The following is a 25,638-nucleotide window of genomic DNA, read 5'->3' as shown; positions in this document are numbered from 1 at the left end:
ATATATGTATAAATATTTCATTTACATAATATGTGCCAAAATTTAGTATGTCCTCACTTATTAGTTTATAAATCCTAACGTGACTATTATATTGATAGGATTTGTGTACAAACACCAAGTCTCTGAACCAGAAGAACAATTACTTGGATGAGCTTTGAAACACTCCACTGTCCGGATACATTTATATCAGTTTCATTTGTTTTTTATTTCTACAACACTGTAAACATCTCACAGAACTATAAAAACACCACAATGATACTGTCCTGGACACAGCCCTTGGGGAACAAAAATACACATAACATTTCCTATTTCAAAATAACAAGCAATTAAACTGAATCTTGCTGTTTGTTTCCTCTTGAGTAATCTAGACTGGAAGGAGTTCAAATATCTGACTCTCGCAGTATTTTGCTTTCAGTACAAAGACCATCCTTTAATATGCCAATTCAGCTAATAAATTGTTCACTTGTATCTCTACCTGGTTCATAGAAATGAGTTTAAATATTAAATGACTGCATATTTCTAGTTCTAAACATTTGAAAAGGAAATTCCTAGTTAGCTAATGAGGTAGAATAAGCACTTATAAATATGCCACACCACTCTGCCCTTCAGATTATTAAGGACCAGTATAAGAAGGGCAAATTTATCACAGAGGGTTAAACCCTTAAAGCAGCAGCCTATGGAGACAGAATATTCCCAGCATCAACACCGCTCTGGAGGTGCTGAGATGCAGAGGTGCTGTGGAGCCCTGCCTGCCCAGTGTGATTTTAGGGCCAGGACAGTCATCCTGCTTTTTTAAAATGTATCATTTACCCAAGTGACACAGGGAATGAAATTCTACCACTGGAAATTAATTTATTCTTTTGAATTATGTGTTGTAATCCCTAGGAACCACTTTTAAACTTCAATCACTTCTGGGACTAAAAATATATTATTATCACGTAAGTATGAATTATCAGATACTTCCTGCTATGATAGGAGGAATTTAAAGTACTATAAGAATACCTATGAAGCCAGTGTGCCAGGAAATGTAAGAAAGCTTCACAGAAATGAAGCAGTAGTAAGCTACTGAGAAAAAAATTTGCCTGCTTAATACTTTTGCCTATGATATGTCCAATTATTAATAATTACTGAAATTATGAAATGAATTCCATCTTATACCTGGAATGATTACTTATTTACTTATTTTTATTTAGGAATGATTCTTTATTAAAGACAAACATCCTATATAGCGGGACTATATGGACAAACAACCTATACAGCGAGCAAAACCGTCTAAGAAATGCATCCAGTATTTTTTGTCTACACCTGCCAGGTGCTGTGCTTCACAACAAGGGCATATAATAAACAACATGGTGTCTCTCCGCTAGGAGCACTCAGTTTAGCAAAGAGATAATTACAATGCAATTTAATAAATGCTACTGTCATGGCATGAACAATGTATTATGGAAGCATCCACCTGGAGAAGTTTGTTGGTAGGTTTCATAGAAGAACTGACGGTAGAACCAGGTGTTGAAAGACACAGAGGAGTGTGTCAATTGGAAGGTGCGAGGGCAGTGAGAGAGCATTCCAGGCATATGTAAAGCATGGTACATGGAAGGACATGAGCTTCAGAGAACAGGGAGATATTCAGTGTGGCTGCAATACAAGATGTATAGAAAGATAATGTAGTTGAGAAAAGCCTGACGCCAGATCGTGAGGGGCCTTGTAGAGCATGCACAGAAATTCAGACTTAATCTTTATGGAAACACAAAATCATATTACTAATTTTTAATTAAGTATGGGGGCATTTTGGAGGACAGACAAGATTAGGAATTAAAGCGAACTTATTTTAAGGAAATTTTATCAGTTTCTTTCATTCCTATGGGAACCATCTCAACTGTATTCTGTGCTAGATATCTTTTTGGAAAACTAAGATTCACCCATGTCATTCCCATAACTTCTTCAAATCTGAATTCTCCAAAGAGAAACAGGAAGATAATTTAATCTAAAATATAGTACAAGGACACAGCCCACATTTTTAACAGTTACTAGATACACAAGAAATCCACTGAAGTTGCACACATCCTGTTTTAGGAAAGTTCATTTTATTTTATTTTTTTAACGTTTATTTTTGAGACAGAGAGAGACAGAGCATGAACGGGGGAGGGTCAGAGAGAGGGAGACACAGAATCTGAAACAGGCTCCAGGCTCTGAGCTGTCAGCACAGAGCCCGATGCGGGGCTTGAACTCACGGACCATGAAATCATGACCTGAGCCGAAGTCGGCCGCTTAACCGACTGAGCCACCCTGGCGCCTCAGGAAAGTTCATTTTAAAAATCCAGAGAGTAAGAGAACTGAAGGTTGTTTTTGTTTGTCAGCCATTGAAAACATTCCTTTAATGAAGTGGCTTCTGTGGAAACCCATGGCAGAGCTCCTCAAAAACTTAAACACAGAATTACCGTGTACATTGTAGTAGTCCCACTTCTGAATATACACCCAAAAGAACTGAAAACAAGGACTTAAACAGATGCTTATATACCCATGTTTACAGCAGCACTATTCACATCAGAAGAAGGTGGAAGCAAGCCAAGTGTCCGTTGACAGGTAAATGGATAAGGAAAATGTATATGCACGGAATGGAATATTACTCAGCTTTCAAAAGGAAGGAAAGACTGGTACATCCAACAACACAGATGAACCTTGAAGCCATTATGCTAAGTAAATAGGCCAGTCACAAAACAACAAATATTGTATGATTCCACTTATATGAGGACCCAGAGTAGTCACACTCATTGAGATAGAATGTAGAATCCAGGAAGGAAAAAAAAAAGAATCCAGGAGCTGGTGGGGGGAGGGGGGGAGAAGGAGGGAGGAAAAAAAGAGTAGTCGTTACTGTTTAACGGGTACACAGTTTTAGTTCATGAAGATGTACACTTAAAGATTATTAAAGTGGTAAATTTTATGTCATGGATGTTTTACACAATAATAAAAAATAAACCTGAGGAATGAAAAGACTGCGTCATGTCGGCAAGCCCATCAGGTGTGGCCACCTGGTCCACTAAGGTGAAGGCTGTAAATGAGGATGTAATGGAAGCATAAAGAATTTACATGTGGCAAACACACTTGTAAAAAAAAAAAACTTAAAACCATCCTACAATCTTGTGTGTGTGTGTATACATATACACATATGTATGTATTTTTTTATTTGAAATACACTAGATTATCATATACTCCACTTTAATAAAGATCAAGAGACAAAATTCCTAATCTGTAAGACCAACAAATTGGAACTGTGTTTTGGAAACAAACAAACAAACAAACAAACAGCACTGATCAAGTTTTCACCAATCCTTGTTACCATCAGCGCTAACATGATTTGGCAGTCCCTCTTGCAAAGGCCATTTTTCACCAATCCTTCACTTTCTTATTAGTCAAATGGAGTAGGGCTCCACGGTCCATCCCGACATAACCGATCTCACAGTGTGTTGAGGGGATAAAATAAGACAAGGTACACATACAATTACTTCCAAAGTTTAAAATGATTTGGAATCGACATGCTCCTGTACAAAAGGATCATCTGACTTATGAGATGGCTTAAAGAGTTTTTTTAAATTTCTCTGCATTTTTCACTTTTTAATTGAACTTTTAAACAATTTAGTAGACACAGAAACTTTGAGGAAAACAGGCATTGAGCAATAAAATATATCAGTATTCCAAGGGCGGGTAAATTCATACACATGTATATATGTGCACATATACAACCGACCCTTGAAAAACACAAGTTTGAACTGCACTCCACCTATACAAGGATTTTTTTCAATAAATGCATACAATACTGTAAATCTATTTCCTCTTACTTATGCTTTTCTTAATCACACTTTCTGTTCTGTAGCTTTATTTATTCTAAGAATACAATATATAATACATATACAAAATTTCTGCTAATCAACTAAAGGCTATTAGCAGCTAAATTTGGGGACAAAGTTATATGTGGATTTTCTACTCTGCAAGGGGTCAGTACCCAAACCCCCACATTGGTCAAGGGTCAGATGACATATTAAATATACATATATTAAATAAGATGGCTTCAAAGGTCTAGCTTTTAAAGCGATAAGGAAGAAAATATTTAGATTTTGCTTTTATAATGAATTAGTCCATTGCTAAGTATCATACCAAATATCAATAGGAATTATAAAATGATGTTAACAAAAATTGTTAAGATTCATTTAAAAGGCCTAAAGAACATGCCTGTACTTTTGGTTAAGAAAATTGTCAGGAAATTGATGCCTTAGGACAAATCAGTTGTTACCTGCAATAGTTAGAATATCCTCTGTTCCTGCAAATGAGCCCAATGGCACTGACAATATCTAACTCACTAATTTTAATACTCAAGAGAGAATCCATCTAAAATAAACATCTAAGAGTTTTTCACATGCCAGTACTGCCAATTCCCCTCCCAACATATCCTTTGTAAAACTTGTATTATCTCCAGGGGGCAAGGGGAAGAGTCTTTTTTTTTTTTTTTCTCACTGATAGAAATGAACTTAGAGGTCTTAGTGAGTACTTACCTCATCTGCTGTCCAATATTTCTCTTTTTGTAAGGAAATAGACTTATGACATCCAGTAGGGAATGCCTCAGATTTCATATTAAACCCCCAACAATGTGATACCATTAAATTAAAGTTCACTGAAGTTTAAGCTTAAGTAAGGCATACGCAAGTGGCATTATGAAATTGTTGTATAATCAATTGTACGTGTGTTGTTTTTACCACTTAGCGGCTATTTTTTTTTTTTTTAACTCAAAGGCCATCATTTATGAATAACCCTGAAATGTTTTCTTTTCTTCTCCAATTCCCATTTACCTTCCCACTTAAAGTCATCCTCTCTTCCCTTAATTGTCGTAAACCTCTATTTTACCTCCAATGCATGCTTAATATTTTGTAAAATAGTCCTTCCGTGGTTACTACAACTTTATATCACAGACCTGGGAAATACGCAATCCTCTCCCCATCCTTTCTACTTTATAAATTCCTCAATGCACTCAAACCAATAAGTGAAATTATCTAAATTTAGAAGTCCAAATATGATTTTGAAGAAATAAGCTACACAAATAATAAGCATTTGAGTATTTAACTTTTTAATTAAACCTCTAAGCCTGATGATCATGTGCTATTTGGCCACCAGTGATCACCCAGAGAATCAGGGATCACATGTTCTAGTAAGGAACACCCTTCCCTTAGGCTGGTTATTTTTAGAAAAATGGCAATATTCATTCTAGCTCAGATTTATTCCTGATGTTGTAATAATGCAAATGTACTTTCCTTCTCAGGATCAGACCCAGCTGAAACAGTCTACATTCCTTTTTTCCTGCTTTTTCTATGCAGACTCTTGGTCCAAGTTCCATTCAGACCCTCTGACCGTAGTTACCAAGGTTTGGGACATCTGGGCTGCAAGTGACCTAGGATAATCTGGGATTACCAACAATCTGAATAGTTTGATGTAATTAGGTAGGCTTCAGAGAGAGAGTAGTAGCCTTCATCCAAGGAATCCCTATACTCACAATTATACCATGAATTTCCCAGTGAAATGTCCATTCATTCTTTGTCCATTCAGTAAATCTTGCTAAGGGCTTTCTATGTGCCAACAGATACTATGCGTATGAAGCTGGGTATACAAGGAAGAACAAAACACATATAATTCCTGTCCTCAGAGTCGTTAGGAGACACAATGACCTTCTTTGATATTCCTTTGAATATGCCAAGCTCTTACCATCCTCAAGGCCTATCATTATCTGTCTGGAATAATTATCCTCTTTGTCTTTGCCTGACTCCTGCATTGCAGCTTAAATGACCCCTCTTGGGATGTCCTGTCCGGACCTTCCAATCTATATTATTAGATCCCTCATTGCATGTTTTCACAGTACCCTGAAATCTTCATAAGGCTTTATAATTAGACTTATGGGCCAATATTTGTAATATGAGCTTTTCAAAAATAAATGGCTGCCCAGTATACTTTCTATTGAAGCAGAATAAACTTTTCTATTCTGTACTTTATATTGAAAACGTTTTAAGTCTCATCTTTCTTTTAGGTGAATATTATTTTAATTCTTTCAGGGGTGCCTGGGTGGCTCCGTCAGTTAAGCGTCCAACTTTGGCTCAAGTCATGATCTCACGGTTCGTGAATTCAAGCCCCAAATCAGGCTCTGTGCTGACAGCTCAGAGCCTGGAGCCTGCTTCGAATTCTGTGTCTCCCTCTCTCTCTGACCCTCCCCCATTCATGCTCTGTCTCTCTCTGTCTCAAAAATAAATAAATGTTTAAAAAAAAAAAACAGATGAGTCTTGAATTTTTTCTTTACACTTTATCTCTGTAACTCCACAATTTATCCAAAGATCTTCCTTCATTTGCAAATTTTATAATAAAATTACAATTCTTCAAACAGTCCTATTTTTTGTATGTGAAACTTAAATGTTCTGTTTATATTTGAGATACTAGCTAAAGATACTACAAATGTCCACATATGATATCTATTTAGATATTTTCAAGCCAGAATTCTGAATAGTCTATACTCAACTTTTAGCATTTTCTTATGTGGGAGACCCAAATATATAGGAATCCCACTACTCATTAAGTGTGAAACTTTAGGTTTACTTAGCTTCTACAAGCCAGGATTCCTCACTTAAAGTAGTTATAGTATCTGGGACGCCTGGGTGGCTTAGTCGGTTAAGCGTCCAACTTTGGCTCAGGTCATGGTCTCAAAGTTTGTGAGTTCAAGACCCACATCGGGCTCTGTGCTGGCCTGCTTCAAATTCTGTGTCTCCCTCTCCCTCTGCCCCTCCCCACCTCTCACTGTCTCTCTCTCCCTCTCTCAAAAATAAATAAACATTAAAAAAAAATTTAAAGTAGTTATGATATCTTTTAAGGGTATGAGAAATAAATATAAGGTATACAGAGCCCCTCGCAAAATATTTTTAATAACTATCAACTCCTTCCCACATATGAGGGGAAAAAAGGCACATGTTCAGAAATGTAGCTATGAAATATAATACCAGTTTCCATTCCCTAATCTGATTTCCTAAAAGAGAACAATCTAACTTTTTTTTGGACTATTTTTCAGGTCAGGTGTTGACAAACTTTCTATAAAGGGTCAAGTGGCAAATATTTGGGGCTTGTGGGTCTCTGTTGATAATTTTTTGTTTTTAATAATCTACTAAAAATGTAAAAACCATTCTTGGCTTATAGAAAGAAAATAATCTATTGGTCAGTTTGCTAATCCCTTGCTCTAAATACATAAATACTCATCAATTCCACCCTTATTTATCCATTACCTGTATAATATTTAGCTTTTAATCAACACTCAACTGAAGAACTACTCTCTCCACTATTCATCAATGCTTCCATTTAACAAGTAGGGATTAAACACTTGTGTCCGTGTTTCTATGTAAGGCCCTGTGAGGTAACTGGCCACATAAAGAAAAAGTGACTAAGGACAAGCAATAAAATCAGTACAAATAAAGTCTTTTGAAAGCATCCTTTAGCATAACCTCTCTCTTTCCTCTTTTTTTTCTCCCTGAGCCTACTACTAATCAGGATTTATAATATAGCTATTTTATGCTCATGACCTCAGATTTCTTGTGCTATAACCTTGTATCAAAACTGGTACTGATTTTAGTTCTTTTATGAGAATCTGATTGGGCTACCCACGACATAGAGTGAGAATCCCCTCTGCTCATTCTCCATTGGGCTCTCATCTTTCAATTCTAACATACTGTTACAAATTCACCTCCTTTTTTTCCAACTTCCAAAGCAATTATTTCTCCTTCTATTCAGCTCAGCCTACCTCCTTATTGCCAAGTGTCCAAATTTTCTCCCTTTCTATATATAAACTCCAGAAAAAAAACAAAAAAAAAAACCCTGAATTAGGTATTAGAATTAATTTCTGTTATTGTTCTGCCTCTGACAATCTGCACATTTCTTAGCCTGGGCACCTCAGTTTCTTCAATTATTACAGGCATTGAAATAGCCCGTGATGCCAATCAGACACAGTTAAGAAGCGTAGAGGAAATAACACCTGTAGTTTATTAATTTATAATCTACAAAGTACTGTGACAGACCACTAAAATCTAAGGCTCGGAAGTCAGACCTGATTCTAGAACTGGCTCTGCCCTTTGTATTTATGAGTTACCTACCTTGGGCAAGTTAATTAACCCATCTAAGTTTCATTTTCCTCATCTGTAAAATGAAGACAGTAATAACACATACTTTATAGCGTTTTATGACGATTACATGGCGTAAACTATGTCAAGCGCTTATCACAGTGCCCAGCATATAGTAAAGGCTCAAAAAATGTTAAACATAATTACTCTTATTTAAAGGTAAGATATATTTTTACTCCAGGAGGCCACCGGCTTTTGTATTTATTTCTCAGTCCCTGCCTGCTTTTGAAGATACCCATTTATGTCCACTGGTAAATTTATGCCCTTTTTTGTAAAAAAAAAAAAAAAAATCCTTTGGTATTTTGCTCTGTCATGCTGTGTCCCTCCTTACAGGGTCTATTTAGTTTCTTTCACCATCAAAAGAGAGGGAAGAGGAAGAGCAGAAATGAAGGAAAAAGAGAGGGAGAACCATCAGTTTGCACTCTGTAGGTTAACAATTAGAACAAGCCTGTTCTGTTATAATGCAACACACGTATTCCTAAAAATCATGATGCAATGCAAAATCACATCATTAAAACCACAAGGCTTATGGAGAAAATGGGGTTAGAAGCACAACACTCAAAAACTCTGTCAGTGACACTTCATAAAAAAAAGGAAAGAAACTAATAAAGATTGTAGCAGTTTTACGTATGTTAAATGGTTAAAAAAATAAAAACCACAATAAACATGGTACCTTACCTTGAAAAAGACCTGAAGTTTGCTTGTGGAATTGGCTGCCACTTACAGCTAAGTAAGTTATTGTGAAATGGAGGGAAAAGGGTTATCTGAAATTGGAGAGAAAACTATAAAAGATATGGGTGTGTTTGCAGTTCATAGCGTACAATGAAGTGAGGTAGCTGGAGATGTCCGAGGACTGTGCACATGCATTTTGTGTATTCCTATGTGGCTCAGGTCAACCAGGTGGAACTTTCGGTGTTCACCTACTATTTCTCAGATAATATCACACATGAGAAGTGTGAAATTTACGTTATCCTCAAATTGTTCCCTAGTACCAATAATGTAGGAATAAATTCCCATTTTCAAAACAAGCATTATAGAAGAACTGACTATTCATTCCCAAACTACAGACTCATGATTAATGTTCTCTGACTCAGAACTCTAGTCACGATCTACAAAGCCTGTGTTACTCTTCAATTTCCTATTAGCCCAAAGTGTTTATCTAGAAAACGTTGTTCTTTCTTCGTCAGTATTGAGCCATTAAACATGATCTAAAACATTTCTTAACTGCATCTTTGACTGTTCCCTCAGCTTTCCCTTCTGGGGACAGCTCGGATTCAGACAGCTATGTCACAATTGTTTTCTTCTCTAACTGATCCGCTATCCCCAAATGTCCATTCCAACAGAGGAATAAAATGTCTGGTGGTAACACGCTGTCATGTCATTTCATTTATTTGCTCACCAAATATTTATGAGTATTTCCTGAATACAAGGTAACACAGGAGAAACATGATGAAACCACCTCCATCCATCCTAGTAAGAGGTAAGAGACTTAAGTAATTCAGTGGATCATTTAAAGTTGGTCGAGGCTATACAGGAGGGGTAAAATATTATAACACATGTAAAAATAACTGCAACACAAGACAGAACATGAAGCACCTTAAGACAATGCAGAAGGGGCACCTGGGTGGCTCAGTCAGGTGGGGATCTGACTTAAACTCAAGTCATGATCTTGCAGTTGTGAGCTTAAGCCCTATTTCAGGCTCCCTGTTGTCAGCACAGAGCCTGATTCAGATCCTCTGTCTGGCTCACTCTGCCCCTCCCCCACTTATGCTCTCTCAAAAATAAATAAAAAAATTTTTTTAAATGCAGGAAAAAAAAAAACCAGATTACTTTCAATGTTGGAAAAAGGGACCAGGAGAAATTTAATGGGGGTGATTAGCAGACCTTATGGATGAGTTAAATTTTGATTATGAGGGAAATGCTTTCTAATTGCTGCACGAATAAAGAAAAAGGCAGGAAATATATAATAAAGCATAAAGATCAAGACACGTAGGCCACAAATTAAGATACATGATGACAAATAATAAGTTCTATAACAAACTTTGAATTTTATCTGATGGAAAATGGGAAAGTCACTGACAATTTTTAACCAGAAGAGTGTAATTTAACCAGAAGAGTGTAACATCAGTGATGAATGAGCAAAAGGGAGCCCAACTGGCCTTCACAAACCCAGGCTTTGAAATAAGTGAAGAGACTTCATTCAGAGTCTTTGGAATGCCAAGTAAGAGCAGCAGGAGGGCTTTCCCAACAACAATCCCCAGCTTTGTGTCCAAGATTGATATTCACAGCTCTACTTAATGGATCCTAACTGTGTCATTTGGTCTGGCAAATTTTAAAAAATAGTGGCATAAAAAAATTACCTGCAAAATGAGAGGAAAGTATATTTTTGGAAACAATGAGGGAAAAAAAAGAATACAACTTAAGAGTAATAATAATATTAGCAGATATTTAAATCTGATCATTAGATCATATAATTAAGAAAGTTAATATGGTTTTGAATTACATCTAAATATCTGACACAATATTTTTTTAGTAGTCAAGAAGCTGTATATCAATGTTCTCCCAAAGCAAAACCTTCTTGGATTAATGTGCACATAAGGTCTAAGGCAAGTATAAGAAACACATGTTCCATTTCAGCTCAGATTTTACATCACTAAGTACAAAGAGCACAGTATTTCACATATTGCTTTAATACCTTAGAATATATATTAAGAATTAAAACTACTACAAGTTTCTTCTAATCATGTCCCTGAATCTGTTAATGTATTCTATACAGCAGACAGAAATGCCACAAATTTTAACTAAAATAATACATTTTGATTAGCTGAAAGTCCACTTTTCAGTGTTTCATGAAAAAATTAAAAATTAAAAATATACACATGGGGGGTACCTGGGTGGCTCAGTCAGTTAAGTGTCTGACTTCAGCTCAGGTCATGATCTCATAGTTTGTGGGTTCAAGCCTCGCGTCAGGCTGTGTGCTCGCGTCAGGCTGCTTTGGATTCTGAGTCTCCCTCTCTCTTTGCCCCTCCCCCGCTTGTTTTCTCTCTCTCTCTCTCTCTCTCTCTCTCTCTCAAAAATAAACATTAAAAAATATGTATATATACATACACACACACACAAGCTTAAACTCTAACAGAAAAAAGAATTTTAAAGAATAATTGTTTAATTAAATTAGAACTTTGTTACAGGGTAAATGATCAAAAGACTATATGAAAATCTACTTTGTTATATCATCCGCACAAAAATTTTACACAATTCAAGTAAAGTATTATTTAAAAATCTAAAATATAATGAACTAATTTTTGTCTGCTTAAAACTCTTCATGCCTACCTTGATGAATTAATGCAACATGATTTCTCTGAAAAATAAACTAAAAAGGAAACTTCTCTATACAATTTATTTCAGAATTACACAGAAAATGAGTATAAACATCTTATCCTTCCCAAAGTCATTTTCTCCTATATGTAATTTACTTAAACTGAAGAAAGTATTTCCAAGTCCATCTGCAAAAAAACAGAAACCACTTTTAAAACTAAACTCCAGGTGGGGCACCCAGGTGGCTCAGTTTTTTCGGCTCAGGTCATGATCCCATGGTTGGGGTATCAAGCCCCATGTAGGGCTCTGCACTGAGCATGGAGCCTACTTGGAATTCTCTCTCTCCCTCACTCTCTGCCCCTCCCCCACATTACATACCATTCCGAGAGCATATATAAAATTTATACTGAGCATGACACTGACACTTGCTTTAGAGTTCACCCTGTAAAGCTGACCAAAGCTCTGCAACAAGGTTAAGAATAACTCAGGTCATAAACATTCCACGGAATCTCACCTATGTATGCTACCAAACAGTTGCACATTGTGCTTATATGGGAAGTTTAAGTTTGTGGTGTAGATGACATTCCTTATGGTATAGAGTCTTAATAAATAGCAGACACATTAGAGAAAAATCAACATATTCAAGAATGTACTTCAATGGATCAATATAGGCATAATAACCATGGCACCTGAACTCAAGAATACACTACATTTCCCAGCACCAAAACAGAGATGTAACCGGTTATTTACTTTTGTTCTCTATCTAGTATACTGTGATACAATACTATTAACTCTTGTTTTTAAATAGTATAAATCTTGGCCTTGCACTTAATTACTCGTAACATAACAACAAAAAGACTCCTCCTAAAAAAAATTAAATGTAACAAATTGATAAAAGCTACAAAAACATCTCTATGTAAGAATTATAGATAGATAGATAGATAGATAGATAGATCTATATATAGATATTTCACACTAAGCTCAAATTTTATACTTAAAACATAGTCACATGATTGAATTTTTGGAAGAGTTTTTCCTTAAAAATTTCCATTAATTGACTATTTAAATGTTTACAAGTTCCATTAATATACACAGGCTCAGGGGAAGAAGAAAAAAAAAACTTTAAATACACATATTCACTACAGTTTAGGTCCCAAGCAAAATGTTTACACAGAAATTTGGCAGTGTTAAGTCTGTGGACTCAAAGCCAATAACAACCTAAGAAAACTGAACTTGGTTAATAAGCAAATTTTCATAGTACAACTGACATTGTATAAACAATCCAAAGCAGTTAATATTTATAGGATAATCACAGTATTTTGCCTATCAGATTAACTTAAAGTAATTTTTAAGAAAACTTCATATATTCTATCTGTGCTTCCCCGACTATTAATCGTCAACAGATTTCTTCTCACCTACAATTTATGGGGGAAAATGATTCTCTTAAACATATGACCTAACAGAAAGAAATCCTTTAAAATCCCCCAGAGGCAGGAGGCAGGGCTCTGAGGAGCCCGAGGCACCAATTTCAACAAGTTCAGAATCCACTTGGAATACCAAATGGGAATTTAAGAAATTGTCAAAAGGCTAACTGGGACTAAAAAGTATTACTGCGTGGTTCAAGGTCTATATATATCTTCTAAAATAATTATGCCTTTGAGAGCCCTCCTTAGCAAAGTAAATATTCACAAAGTCAAACTTACCTACACACACAATCCAAGCAAGACTCCTCTAAGCGATCCGCCAGGCAATATTGAGAGGACATTCCTCTCAGCTCACTCTGGGTGCCAAGTGACCTTCGGCATATCAACAGAAAGGGTGGGACTCTAAGCTTCAGTTTCGGCATTTTACTATAGTGAACAAAGTTTCTCCTCTGGTTTCTCTAGGGCGTTAACTAAGACTTCCTCTTCTTGTTAAGTAAGAAACACAACCGCTTCATTTCCAACTCTTCCCTAAGGTGCTAAAGTAAAGCTGTAAATGGTGCAAATAATAATAGCTAACAATGACTGAGAACTTAAGATGTGCTCCAAACTAACACCATACAGACAGACACTATTATTATTCCCATTGTTAGGGGTGGAATCTCAGGAACAGAGGTTAATATGTAACTGGAAGAAACTCCAGGTACAGCAATGTGGCTAACTGAGCTAATGAAGACCTTCCACTGCAAACACACAGAAAAAATGAAAAAGAGTGTAACAAATTTTAAAAAGAAATAACACAGCTTCACTTACGACAAAGAAAATCCCCTGGTGCTACACCAAAGCTAGAACCAAGGGCCAAAGTGGTATGCACCAAAGTAAATACTGCCAGTTATGGCCTCCAGAAATGACCACAGGAATCACCTCAGCACTTCGGCCTAACTGAAATTAGTAAGGAGATGCCCTCTCAAGCAATGAGATGGGAAGAAAGTATTCTCTCTGAAGAAGAGTCTAGATTTCTGGCCCTGCTTTTCCTCAACACAGGATACCACCTACCCAACTGTACCCTGATGACCATGTGCAGGCAGAGAAAGAGCTCTCAGGCACACAAGGTATAAAGTTGGTACTGAGATCCTTTCAAAAAACCAGAGCTATTTTCAAAAGGCTGCAATCACAGTTAAAAAATGATGCAGGGAACAGGACAAATCCACCCACTGTCTTAGTAAGACTTCAAGACAACCTGTCTCTGGGAATCTGGGTAAAAGCATAGGGGAAATGCAACAACCAGAAATTAAAACCCTACACCTGTGTCACAACAGTTCTCAAGTCTAAATCTTACTTGTATGAGAATCTTCAAACTCAAAAATTGAGATAAAATTGGGTCCGAGGCTTGTGATATCCCTGGAGTATCCAGAAGAAATGAAACCACTCTAGAGTAACACTCTATAGGCCACATGGGACCTCTATAAGCTAGAAAAACTAAACCAAACAACAACAACAAAAATCTCAAATGAAGATAAGCCTATAATTTAGAAATTACAAAACATGTAAGAAAATGATTTACTGTGATTGAACATTAACAAACCAAACAGGGGCGCCTGGGTGGCTCTGTCCATTAAGCATCCAACTCTTGATTTCGGCTCAGGTCATGATCTCACAGTTCACGGGATCGAGCCCATGTCAGGCTCTGCACTAACAACATGGAGCCTGCTTAGGATTCTCTCTCTTCCCCTCTCTCTCAAAATAAACAAATAAACTTAAAAAAGAAATGGGTATACACACACACACACACACACACACACACACACACGTGTGTGTGTGTGTGTGTATACACCAAATAGAAAATACAGTACTCAACTAATTTTTTAACATGAAGATAGAAAAACAAAGCATAATTATTAAGAGACGGAGGAAGAAAAAAGAGCCTATAAAGAATAGGAAACAGAAAAAACAAGTAGGTTTTACAAAACCATACAAAATTTATATACAAAGACATGCATATTCTCTACATAGAGCACCCTGAGTTTTCATCAGGTTTCTGTAACTTAAAAAGAGAACATTGTTAGTATAGATGGATAGAAGTTTAAAAACTTACTTAGACAATAAGCAAAGCAGGAATTCAATTATATGGCAGGATCTATTGCACACCAACTTTCCCTCTCTACCATTGATGACCACTATGCCCTTGCAACGCCCCAATCCTGGAAATCCTGACCCATCCCCCAGGCCGCCGTGAGCCCTCTCCAGCACCTGTGCAAAAAGGACAGAATGGAAACTGTGATGTGCCACTCAGATCCCCTTTCAGGACTGAATGATTTATCCCCCTGTTGAACGGCTGCCAGCAGACAGCCTTCAGCTACCAGCTCTCTTGAGAACGGCTTTGGCTGAAGATTCTTCTCACACAAGCTCATGCTCCCTTTCCAGGGCAGCCCACATTCAAAGACAGGTGGCTGCAGGGAATATAAAGATGTGGCCCTCTCTCCCTAATGGGGGACAATGGTGGAGAGCCATCCTGGCTTCAGAACTCCCCTCTGGGTCAGACCTCCATCAGGACTGCACAGTAGCCTAATTTCCCTTCTGCCCAATACTGGTATCTCCCTTCCCTTCCACAGGGGTTGATCCAAAGAGCACTTTTTAAGAAACTTCTAGCACACTAATTTCCATCTGAGAGTCTGTATCCTGGGGAACCCAGACTGCAACAGAAGAGCATCATAAAAAAAAAAAAAGGACAGGATATGGGGCAGCACTATGAAAGGAGTGATAGTGAGAAAGGGCAGCCTGGGTGGCTCAGCTGGTTAAGGGTCCGACTCTTGATTTCAGCCCAGGTCATCATCTCACTGTTCATGAGCTCAAACCCCACATCAGGGCTTGGGATTCTCCCTCCCTCTCTCTCTCTCTGCCGCTCCACCACTCGTGCATGCTCTCTCTCAAAATAAATATTTTTTTTAAAAAAAAGGAGAAAAGAAAAATAATAAAACGTTGAAACCAATGAGGAGAACACCAGAAAGTACTAATATCTCTTTGGTGAGGAGACCAGTAGCACAAGGGAAAGACTTTTTCAAAATGAAAATATAATCATAAAATTCCACAACACAACATTTCACAACATCTCAAGGGTATACCAATTCCAGTGTGTCTTTGTGAAGACAATACCTCTTAGGTCCATGGGTCTGCTAAATGCCAAAAATGTTGCTGCTTAGATATAGGCCATTTATTCTTCTAAGACAGTCACTTTCCTAACAGTAAGTTAACTGGTACATTCAATTCCCTGCTGGGGGGCAAGTTTACTAATAGAGATGTACATGTACAATTTCCAGCTTCCTTCAATAGTCATGAGAAAATGTGCAACAACCAAATCTAACACATTCCAAATACATGTTTCTTATGGCTACTTCTGGTAAATGCCCTATCTTCTAAGGGTGAGGAAATCTACAAATCCCATGAGCCCTGTTTATATTTACCCCATGTTCCAAGTAACAGAATTCTGATACACCTTTTGGTTCTGAACCACCAGTAAAGATGTTAATGACAGTTTTATAAAAGGTTAATCAGGTTCAGGCTAGTATATAATCATTATTAAGAATACTAATAGGGGTGCCGGGTGGCTCAGTTGGGTAAGTGTCCGACTCTTGATTTCAGCTCAGGTCTTGATCTCAGGGTCATGAGTTCAAGCCCTGTACTGGGCTCTGAGCTGGGCATGAAGCATACTTAAAAAAAGAGAATATTAATAAAAAAAACTGCATGGACTATAGCTATATTCATTCATATGCACACTAAAGGATGTCAATGACACGGGACAAATCCAAGCAAGGCTCGTGGGTATTTGACTGCCTCACCCTTCTAAGACAGGGCAGTGTACCAGAAGTAGCCATTAGAAATATATTTGGAACATAGATTTGGTTGCCACACGTCTTCCGTAACTATTAAAGGAAGCTGGAAATTGCACACACACACACACACACACACACACACACACACACCCCTCTCTACTGGTGTCCCTGCCCTACATTCCACACTTTGTAACCACAAATACAAAGGCAGACAAGATAAAATGTAGCAAAATGTATCAAGACCTTCAGATTCAAAATGACATGAAGTCATTAACATAAATTATCAGGACAGGCAAGCAGAACAGATCAACAATGTCACAATACATTCACCTTGGAAATATGCAGAACTTCACTCTCAGTTTCTGTACACTTCAATCGCGGTTCCTCATCTGTCTTTCAGCACTTCCTCTCCCAAGAATCACAATCTGCTTTGTTTTCTGTAAACCAACCCTTCTTCTTCTAACTTTAAAACTCTCATTGGAAGTAAGAAACTAACATGTTACTAATGAGAGAATCCAAAAGAAGTTTCTAAACTCTAAATTGCACATTGCCAAATCTCAGTAACATGCAAGTTAAGCTAGCTAAATTCATATGGGTAGAATGATCAACCAAATCCTTTAACAACTTATCTAGATATGAAATAGCAGTGCAATATAATTCATATTTGGGGAGAGTCATGTAAGATTATTAATATATCACAGGCATACAAAAGAGCAAATATGCATGGGATGTGAATGAGATGAAGAACCAACTTGCTCATATTAAAAAAGATTAAATGATGGGGTGCCTGGGTGGCTCAGCTGGTTGAGCATCTGACTTCGGCTCAGGTCATGATCTCACGGTTTGTGGGCTCAAGCCCCGCGTCAGGCTCTGTGCTGACATCTCAGAGCCTAGAGCCTGCTACAGACTCTGTGTCTCCCTCTTTCTCTGCCCCTCCCCTGTTTGCACTCTGTCTCTCTGTCTCTCTCTCTCTCTCTCAAAAATAAGTGGATATTAAAAAAATTAATAAAAAAATACTAAATTTTAAAAAAGATTAAATGAGTCTCTATCATTTTGGAGATATTGTTTGGACACAGTTCTGGATTAAAGGTGAAAAACAAACAAAAAAACATAATGGACACTTCTTGGGATGAATAAATATAAATAGCAGGACCAAACAATATTCATTGTTTACATAAGCTATTAGAAGAGTGGTACCATAATTACATTTTCAAGTCTACAGATGGTTTGAGTCTCCAATAAGAGAAGTACGAATTTGAGAAAAATGAACTGCAAAATTAGGTAACAGGGTATATATAAGGGAACAAAATGGTAGTTTCACCTTAAAGTAGCAAAGTTTAGGTACATACTCAGGGAAACACCACACAAACTCATTTGATTATGGATATTGTGTGTCAATTTTCCACTTAGGAATCCCCATACAGTTCCAGGAAGTCACACCCTTATTTGACAACTACAACCAAAAAGAAAAAAAAAAAAAAACCACAAACATTTTTTAATGGTGAAAACAAAAAAGTGATGTCTCATTTCTATTCAAGTCCTATAATCAAAGACAAGTAGTAAAGTGTAAAGACCTCAGTACTAAGAAACTGAAGGCTTGTGTTGAAGCATCAACTCTGCCACTTAGTAGCTCTATAACCTCAGGCAAGTAACTTAATCTCTCTCAGCCTCCATTTCCTCACCTGTAAAATGAGATCAATGAGACAAATTGGTGAGCTCCCATTCAGATCTATTCTAGAACATTCTCACAGTTCAAATTTAAAAACAGAAAATCTACTTAATTAGATTTTGGCTAAATCACTGTAAATGGCAGTTTTACACTTTTCAACAGAAAATGGTAAATTATCAGAAAAATTAAATCACCGAATGAATAGTCAGGAAATCTAATGACAAATGAGGAAAAAGTATTAGTTGCTATGAGGACATTTGTCAATTTACCTCACAAATTATGAAATAACACATTTCAGAGGCCCCCCGATTTCTGCTAAAAAATTCCAATTTAAATACAGACTCTTCTAAAACAAATAGGTATAAAGAATTTCTGGGAGGCAGGAAAAGTGGAAGCTTTTGGCATGTAGTACCAATATTTCCTATCATTATTAAGATTTCACTCAGAACTTCCTTATTTCACCTGACTCACATGGTACTAGCCTTCATAATTGACTCAGTGAATGCATATCAGAAGAACTAACAGATGTTCCTTGTAAAACGGCATTTTGTAAACCTATATCATCCTCCAAACCTTTGTTTTCCATAAAACGTTACTCTCAAAAAAAAAAAAAAAAAGATACGAGTACTTATTTTATTAAATAATAAAGTGCTTCTGGATTCTTTCATCAGTGCTTCTGGATTCTTTAGTGTCGTTTGGAAAGAAAATGGCATTTCATATAAGCCTACTGATGCTTTCTAGAGTATTTTTACCATAACTCTGTAATACAGTCAAGAAATTATCACATTAGCCATATAATGAGACTCAACTGCTCTTGAGTATTGTAATCATGTGCTATAGCACTGGGAAGAAAGGGAGGGAGGAAGAAAAGGAGGGGGGGGAAATCAACAGATACAGAAAACAAAGGCTCATAAGGACCTATCTTATCAAAAAATAAGAAACGCCCAAGTTTAATTTCAAAGCATATACCTACTGAAATACTGCAAAGAACCATCACATATACACTTCAACAAGTTAACTGAGCAAGCAGGCTTGAAAAAGTAAATCAGGAAGCATTACAATACAGAAAGAAATGCATGTTTTCAGAGCAGCAGTTTAGAAAAAGCTGTAGAAATAGCTATCAGAATGACATAGCTTATGTCATCCTTCAAAAATAAAACCTGCAATTAAATTTGCACATCAAATGATCCTTAAAGCTCATGTGTTACCAATAAAGAGGGGCGGCAGAGGGCACTTAAATCAGACAAGCTGTGTCAGTGGCACATAGTACTGTGGTCATATAAAGAGAAGCCATTACAGCAAAGCTTTAACAGGATCTGAAGTGGAATGTCACAGTGAAACACCGATATTAAACTGCCAGAGGCTATATTCATTTCAAAAAGTGATTTAACTTCTTTGAATATCACCAGGCTAGAGTCTGCACAGGCAGAAGAATATATAACTACATGGCCTTTGGCTGAAGTGTTAATACGTTGCAAGTTTACCGCGGTTGAGCAAAATATTAAGGATTACTTTCAAGTTTATTTCTCGTCAATAAAATATTGATCCTCCAAAAAACTTAAGCTTTATTTAATCTGCAGTTTCAAGACCTTCGAATGACAATTCTAACACTAGTATCTAATTCCTCTGTATTTGGGAGATGGACCTATGGAAAAGAGGTTTATAAATAAACCCATGTCAAGAGGTGAAATGTTATGGTCCAAAGACCAATGGGTTTGAAACCTAAAAGCTTAATTTTTTCCCCTGGCTCTATCATTTAGTATCACATGACCTTAAACAAATCATTAATGTAGGCAATAGAACATAGTTGTAAAAAACTCAGGTTCATGTGCAAAACAGGTACAAACACCAGTGCTATTATTTACAGCTGTATCACTTTGGCCAAGTTACTCCACCAAATCTATCTGCTTGTCTATGAAATAAAAATAATAGTATCTTCTTCAGAGAGACTGAATGAAACAATGCATAAAAGAGCACAGTGTAATAAAGTGGTTAACTAAGTATTAAATGGTGAGCTTAAAGAACATCGCTATTTCTCTTAGTTTTCTTTACCTTTTAAGTAATCTACCTTAGATGTTGTCTTAGAATAATTTCCTGTGCTCCATGTTGTCTTTATCAGGTCACTGGTTACTTAAGAAAACTGAGTTCCCTCCATATTAAAAAAAGTTTGTTCACAACTAGGTAACCTTCTGTATTTGCCTTTAAAATCCTCTTTCACTTTGGTCAGACAGATAATGTGACCACAGGTCAATGATCTGTGACCCTATTTAGTCAACTAGTCCAAACCTTTTGATATTTTTGACAAAATTCCTAAAGTCTTGTTGACATCAACTTGATTGTCAGGTTATCCAGAGGGCCCTTGGAAAATCTTAAAGGACTTGTCTCTCATCTTATGCAAGAGAGATGTTAATATAATTAGGTTTGACATGGGAAAGACTGAAATAAGAAGTGGTGGTAAACATTCAGGTTATGTTTTATGGATACATCGTATTAAGATAGGTATTCCAGAAGTCACACAAAGTTCATAGAAATTTGTCACCACCCTCTATCCAATTATCATCTTAGATTGTTGTATACCATAGAAATAACTAATTTTCCTATCAAATGAACTCTCATCAGAATTTTAACCGTACCAGGGTGCCTGGGTGGCTCAGTTAAGCATCCCACTTCGGCTCAGGTCATGATCTCACAGCTCGTGAGTTTGAGTCCCGCGTTGGGCTCCGTGCTGACGGCTCAGAGTTACTGTTCTGCTCCGATTCTTTCCTAAAAGTGTTTACAATCATCTACTATGAGAATGCTCTATGATGGTATCACTTGAAAAACTTTGACACTATGCCACTGGAATGGGTAAGAATTTCCAGAACTGATGTAGGAGCTGATAGACTCGTAAACCTGTTAACCCAAGAGCAAGCAGAGTAAGAATTAATTATAAGGGACTGAATGGACTGATATGGATGATTGTAACTTCTGTTTGAAGTAGCACTTGTTCTTTAATGTTGTGTTTTTCCAATTTAAGGAAACCTTTTTCTCTTTCCTTTTGAGCTACTTATAACTCACAGCAATTTGGTAAATTATACTTCTGTAAACAGAATTGAAGCATTTCTCTTTTCTCCCCAACTCATCTCTCCAGAATTTGAGAATTCTTACTGAGTATTCTTATTTTCATGGCAATATAGTTATTTGCATAAGTTCAATAAAAATCGGTCCTCCTTGTAACGGGACACAACTGTAAACGTTGCTTATATTAGAAAGGCTTTGACTGGAATGTCATATTTGAAAATGATGTGCACAGAATCAGATGTGACCAGACAGCTTCAAGGAACTAAGGTTAGCTTTAAGGAGCCAATGCTTATAAAGCTACCCTTCTAAAAACTACCTGGTAGCTTGCTTATAGGATTTCTGCCTAACAGGTGGGTACCCTTACTTCCTAGCCGAATCCAGGAACCTCAGGATACTTGGGGGATCTCAAGAACAGAGGACTTTACTCACATTTATAAGTGTTACAGGCAAAATCTGACAGTGAGTCACTGGCTGAGTCTACAAGCTTCAAGAGCCTTTTGAAAGTCCAATCTATGATTCCTCATTAGAAGTTCCAGCAAAGCGGGGGTGCCTAAGTGGCTCAATCAGTTAAGCAACCAGACTCTTGATCTCAGCTATTGATTCATGAGATTGAGCCCCACATCAAGCTCTGTGCTGACAGCGTAGAGCCTGCTTTGGATTCTGTCTCCCCTCTCTCTGCCCTTCCCCTGTGCGCATGCACTCTCTCTCTCTCTCCCTTTCCTCTTTCAAAATAAATAAATAAACTTAAAAAAAGTTTTGGCAAAGCAGACTTTTAAAAAGTATATATGGTCAACCACTATCCTTGCTGCACCGATATGATCATGCCAAGTTAATGAAACTAGACTCATGTGGCAAACAGATTGGTCTTACTTAAATTATCTTTGATAGAAATGAGGGTGACTATAAAGACAAAAATTGTGTTTCAATGGAAAACTACAGCATACCCATGTGGGTGTTAAATTCTAGTCCTCTTCATTGTCTTTAAGGTTTTGTTTTCTACCTACAAAGTAGATGGGATCCTGAATTCTTCTAGTCTCCTCCAATATCTAGCTACAATTCTCCAAACTAATGTTTCCAATTTTTCTCCCACCCTTCTGACTTGGAATTACTAAAAATTAAAACTGCCTTTTTCCCAAAGCCCTGCAAGTTGAAGCTGGACAACTTGAGGTCAATTTCAGAGAAATCACCACAACAACTCATATATGGACAACCCTTCCTGCCTACTGCTATGTGGGCCACTCAGAAAGTTCACCAGAACACCTGATGACATCACCAGAGACATTCAAACTGCAAACCAGGAAAACCTGCCAGGTTACTACCATCTGCTCTCACCCTATCTGAAGATGCTTTGAGTCAAGCATCTATAAATATTCTTGATGACTAACTGCCCTCTGGACTCAAAAACCACATTCATTGGTTAATGGTTTGTTCTAACCATTAACCATTAACCTTTTCTTTTTCTTTGGTATCCACAGAAATGTCCAGGACTGAGAAACTGGTTCAACAGATAATCTACTAAATCAGTTTCTAGACCTTGGAAGTTCTTGGGGGAAGTTTCAGATAGGGGAACAAATGACATGTTTTAGGACAAGCTAACCCTAAAATATGGAACCTTGGCATATTGGATATTTAGGGTAAAGGAGTTTGAGAAAATGGAAGAAGCAGGAAGATCACTCTGACCTTCCCTGGCCCTTCTCTCCTGAAATAGGTCATAAAACCCTAGTGTGAGAGATGCCCTCCATTCACCAGGAAGAAAGGAGCATCCTTATCTCTGAAGACAAAGGGACACTGAGAAGAATCAGAACAAACAGGCTTTGCTAAATCTCCTCCAGTTTACTATATTTATCCCATACTCTTTATTCTATCATATTCCTCCATAACTGATCAGTTTTCATCTAACCTAGATAAAAATACTCAGGCCTCCTTTTTCCTTTCTTTATGAAGGCTCCTATCTCATGAAAACCTTCTATTAAATAAATCTGTATTCTTTTCTCCTATTAATCCTTCTTTGTCAGTTTAATTTACAGATCCAGAGACCCTAAGAGAGCTGAGGAAAACTTTTTCCTCCCCTACACTCCACAGATGCTATACTTATACTCTCATCAAAACTATATGTATATCACTTGTAAAAATCTATCCCAATTTGAAGGAGAAAAAACTTTTTATGCCATTCTTAGTTCAGCAGTGATCTTTCACTAAAACCTTAACCTCAAATTTTTCTTGCTGATTTTTCACTTTTTCGTTGAGATCAATAGGATTCATTCTGTTAGCTACCAGCATGGGTTTTTTTTATTATGTATGTACAAGACACAAACATGCATAACATTTTTCCTCTAGACCAAAATAAACATACACCTTGCATTGAGGTTCTCAGTGTCAAGTTCTAAGTTAGAAAACTATAATGTAGACCTATTCTACATCTATTAAAAAAAAGAAAAGATAGTAGGTTAGGTCTTTTGGTACTCTCAACAATGTCAGTCAAAGAAAGACAGATGTATGTTTTCACTCATGTGTGGGACTTGAGACAACTTAATGGAGGACCATGGGGGAAGGGAAGGGGAAAAAGTAGTTTCAGAGAGGGAGGCAAACCGTAAGAGACTCTTGAATGCAAAGAACAAACTAAGGGTTTATGGGGTGGGAGCAGAGGAGAGGGGAAATGGCTGATGGGCATTGAGAAGGACACTTGTTGGGATGAGTACTGGGTGTTCTTTGTAAGTGATAAATCACGGGAATCTACCAGCAAAACCAAGAGCACACTGTATAAACTGTATGTTAGCTAGCTTGACAATAAATTATTCATATATATATATATATATATGAAGAATATCAGACATGATTCCCTAAATTAACAACCACATTTGTGTATCTTTTTATAAATCTGATACATGTGGTAAAACTTTCTTTATATACCTGCCTAGATTATTCTAATTACATTTAATCCAAAACCAAAAGTGCCTGTTGACCAACTCCCAAGTTAAAATCATTTTATACTGCAGGGCATCTCTGTGGTTCAGCTGGTTAAGGGTCCAATTCTTGATTTCAGCTCAGGTCAGGATCTCAAGGTAGTGAGACTGAGCCCTGTGTTGGACTACAGGCTGGGTATGGAGCATGCTTAAGATTGTCTCTCTCCCCCAGGCACCTGGGTGGCTCAGTTGGTTAGGCATCCAACTTCGGCTGAGGTAATGATCTCACAGTTTGAGTTCCAGCTCTGCATGGTGCTTGGTCCTTGCTGACAGTGCGGAGCCTGCTTGGGATTCTGTCTCTCTCTCTCTGCCCCCGTCGCTCTCTGCCTCTCCCCAACTCGCTCGCGACCTCTCTTCTCAGAATAAACTTAAAAAAAAAAGGATTCTCTCTCTCTCTCCTTCTTCCTCTGCTCCTCTCCAACATGCACACACACTCTCTCTCTCAAAAAAAAAGATCATTTTATACTGCAGAAGAAAAAACTTACACATTAACTTAATGCTAACTCTTAACCTCTTCCATCTCAACGAGGGCACAACTTAATTTTTACTGCAAACACAGAATTCAATTTTAAGATAACCAATATGTTGGCTGTGCTAGTATTAAAGCATTATTTCATTTCTGTAAGGATGCCTGTTGTCATTCTTTCTTAACTTCCTACTGACTTTGAATATTACAGTACTCATTAACAGAAAAGCTGTATGGTTTCATAATAAGGAATCAAAATATCACCCAAGGGTCAGTCAGTCCCTCTCTAATGCTCATGAACTTTCAGAACTTAGTGTCAAAATATAATCCTTATCCAAGACTCCTGGGATAAATCGTGCACTTCACATGTATGGTATTGTCTCAAATACCACCAAAAAGTCTCCATCAACTGACTTCGACATTAGAGAAGGACTAAGATGCTAACAAGGCAGATTTTCTGACTGTCAATAAGTTTTGGCAAAAGCTTTCTATATCTATAAATACAGAAATTAATTCAAATCAGCAATAATCCTACTTTAAAATTTGGCTGCTATAGCATAATAAGTACATGTTGAATAGGGGGTTACATGGCTCTTTAGATTTTTACATGCATCTTGTAGAAAGACACATACATATGCATAACTCCCACACAAAATTTTCCTGGCTGGTCTTGCTCCATTTTGCAAGGGGGCTTGTTTACAGACAAGCCAGTATCTCCAAGG

General features: G+C 37.2%; 1 protein-coding gene across 5 annotated transcripts in view; it reads right to left on the bottom strand.

The window, feature by feature from the left end:
• Positions 1–25,638, bottom strand: part of EPS8 (epidermal growth factor receptor pathway substrate 8) — a 187,741-nt gene that overhangs the window by 93,536 nt on the left and 68,567 nt on the right. The window contains exon 1 of one of the 5 annotated variants that reach the window (XM_019452081.2): positions 13,211–13,500. The exons of the other annotated variants lie outside the window; for them this stretch is intronic. The gene's annotated coding sequence lies outside the window, so the exon portion shown is untranslated. Of the gene's footprint in view, positions 1–13,210; positions 13,501–25,638 lie in introns of those variants that run through there. 5 annotated transcript variants of the gene reach the window in all.

This window comes from Panthera pardus, unplaced genomic scaffold, assembly GCF_024362965.1.
Source record: "Panthera pardus isolate Hobbes unplaced genomic scaffold, ASM2436296v1 HiC_scaffold_6, whole genome shotgun sequence".
Classification (NCBI taxonomy): Eukaryota; Metazoa; Chordata; class Mammalia; order Carnivora; family Felidae; genus Panthera; species Panthera pardus.
Note: the sequence above shows the minus strand (reverse complement) of the source record. Positions and strands in the feature narration are given on the sequence as shown.